At 35.9% G+C, this 3317-nt stretch overlaps 1 protein-coding gene across 1 annotated transcript in view; it reads right to left on the bottom strand.

Annotated features, from left to right (window-relative positions):
• The window catches only part of SLC9A7 (solute carrier family 9 member A7), a 111959-nt gene that overhangs the window by 93229 nt on the left and 15413 nt on the right, over window positions 1-3317 (bottom strand). The window lies entirely within an intron of this gene.

A 3317-nucleotide genomic window follows, 5' to 3' on the forward strand; every position in this document is an offset into this window, starting at 1 on the left:
AAAGACACCACTAAAAAAGAAAATTATAGACCAGTATTTCTCATGAACATAGAAGCAAAATTCTCAACAAAATTCTAGCCAATAGACTCCAACATATCAAAAAAATAATACACAGAATCCAGTGGAATTCATACCAGGTATGCAAAGATGGTTCAACATTAGAAAAACAATCAACATAATCCACCACATAAATTAAAAAAAAGGAAAAGAACCACATGATCATATCAACTGAGCAGAAAAGACATTTAACAAAATCCAACACCCATTCCTGATAAAAACGCTGAACAAAATAGGAATAGAAGGGAAATTCCTCAACATAATTAAGGGCATATATACAAAACCAACAGCCAACATTATTCTCAAAGGGGAGAGACTGAAAGCATTCCCTTTATGAACGGGTACCAGTCGAGGATGCCCTTTATCACCACTTCTATTCCATAATGTATTGGTAGTCCTTGCCAGAGCAATAAGGCAAGAAAGGAAAATAAATGGCATTCAAATTGGCAAAGAAGGACTAAAACTATCTCTATTTGCAGATAATATGATCTATATAGGAGAAAATCCCAAAGGCACAGTAAGAAAATTACTAGAACCAATTGATAGTTTCAACAAAGTGGCAAGGTACAAAATTAACATACAAAAATCAGTTAGATTCCTATATGCTAATGAAGAAAACTCTAAAAAGGAAACTAGAAAAGCTATATCATTTACAATTATCATCCAAATATGAAGTACTTAGGAATAAATCTAACCAGAATTATAAAAGATCTATACAAAGAAAAGTACAAAACACTATTACAAGAACCCAAGGGGGAAAGGGAAACTTTTCTTTGTGGGGCATTGAGTTTATGCTAATGGTGGGGGAATATTTTGGAAACATATAGCAATAATGATGGCACAACATGAAAAATGTCATCAATGTCCATGAGCTGTAAATGTGGAAGTTGTTATGCCGGTGAGTATCTTGTTGTGTATATTTTCATCACAATAAAAATAAAAATAAACTATTGTAAGAACCCAAAAGAGACCTATAAAAATGAGAGACTATACCACGCTCATAGATAGGTAGACTTATGTCATGAAATGTCAGTGCTTCCCAAGTGATCTACAGATAATGTAATCCCAATTCAGATTCCATCATCTCTCTTTAAAGAGATGGTAAAACTAATCACCAGCTTTATGTGGAAAGGAAAGAGACCCTGGATAAGTAAAGCACTACTGAAAAAGAGCAAAGAAAGAGGCCCTACACTCCCTGATCTCAAAATCTACTATACAACATGGTAGTCAAAACAGCCTGGTACTGGGGAAATGACAGACACACAGACCACTGGAATGGAATTGAGAACTCATAAATAAATCCATCCACCTATGGACAGCTGATCTTTGAAAAGGGTCCAAAACTCATTAAATAGGGAAGATATGGTCTCTTTAATAAACGGTGCTGGCAAAACTAGATATACATTTGTAGGAAAATGAAATAGGGCCCATATTTCACACCATATACAAAAACGAACTCAAGCTGTATCAAAGACCTGAATGCGAAACCTAAAACCATAAAGATCATCAAAGAAAATATAGGGATAAACTTAGGGGCCTTTATTCAGGGCATAAATATACTATCAACTATAACTAAAAGTACACAAATACCAGAAGACAAAAATATTTTAATCTCAGATGGGCTCCCCCTTGCCACTCAGCTTTCTTTGGGGTCACCAACAATCCCTATGGTTAGTTAGAATGTATTAAATAAATTCATATCAGGATATTAGCCAAAGCAAAAATATTAGGAATGGAAAATACACAAAGCAAAGCAAAAAAATTACAAATGGAAATTTGCTACCAAAAATATATTCATAATATATTCCAAAATCACACACACACAATTACCCATCCTCCATCCGTAACTGGTGTTGTGAGCCAAAATTTTACTATATCCTGAAAAAATAAACCAACTATTTGCATATTATTAGACCTAGGGCTTAAATGTACATTTCACAGTTTACAAAGTACTTTCACATTTATTAGCCTAACCAATTCTCACAATAACCCCATCATAAAGGTATAATTTGGACCATTTTATATGAGAGCAATGTAAGGCTCAAAGGTGTGACATGACCTGCTTGAAGCCACACATGAACTAAACTGTATCACCAGAACTGGGAAGCAGATATCCTGCCCCAAGAACATTGCACTTCATTGTACAAGCTGCCCTTCTACCCAGCTCCTTGATTATCATCCTTCTGGAGAAAAAAATGATAGAAGGTGTTGAGTGGAATCTTATATATTTCATCCTATTCTCCTTTGGCTACAACACAGCCATGACTAGTTCAGAGTCTCCCCTGCTTTTCCCTCTCAGTTATGACATGCCATGGTAAAAGCCTTCAAGAATCTAAGCCTAAAACAGATCAAGATGAGCAGGTCCAGTGAAAATCCATGTGACATCTCAAATCCTACTTATATCATTCTAAGCCTTACATTCCTACTCCTTGAGAAACTCTAACTTCTCCCATTCCTACTGACAAGTTTTAATATGTTATAGTATGTGTTTGTGTGTTTGGTGCTAGTTCCCTGGAAGCAAAATTTGTGCAGTGGCACAAAAACAAAGTCAATTTCAGTGATTTTCTTTTAAGTCAGAAAAAAAAAAAAACCATGTCTGCATGATGATTGTATGTGCAGGTCAAAGTATCTGAATATACCTGTCTACATACCAGCAGTTAATGAGTGAAATATTTATTACACATTTAGCAACAAATTTAATCAGACCTGGCAACTGGATAAGAACAAACTACTTAAATGCCTAAACCAAAAAACCAAACTCACTGCCATCAAGTTGATTCTGACTCATAGCGACCCTCATTGGGTTTCCAAGGTTGTGAATCTTTACAGAAATAGATTGCCCCATCTTCCTTCCACAAAGCGCCTGGTGGGTTTGGAATTGCCAACCTTCCAGTTACCAGTCTAATGCCTTAGGCACTGTGCCACCAAAGCTCCTCACTTAAATGCCTGTAACAACTAAATTTAAAAACAAAAGACTAAACTACCTAACAGCTGGTAATCTAAAAGACTAGCATTTCAAACACTGAAATTACTCTTATTTGTTTTTCTTCTGATAAAACAGAGCTGACAAACAGAAGACTCTACAAAAATGAAGTTGTTTTTCAAACATTAGAGTGGCTTTCATGATCTGTGATTTGGTTTCATTTTAAAGCAACTATGATCGTGGTTAGGAGCTCTGGTAGCATAGTGCCTAAGGCACTTGACTGCTAACCAGAAGGCTGGTGGTTCAAACCCACCAGCCACTCCTCGGAAGGAAGATG

Source organism: Orycteropus afer, unplaced genomic scaffold (genome assembly GCF_000298275.1).
Source record: "Orycteropus afer afer isolate SDZICR_OR568_19922 unplaced genomic scaffold, OryAfe1.0 scaffold00874, whole genome shotgun sequence".
Classification (NCBI taxonomy): Eukaryota; Metazoa; Chordata; class Mammalia; order Tubulidentata; family Orycteropodidae; genus Orycteropus; species Orycteropus afer.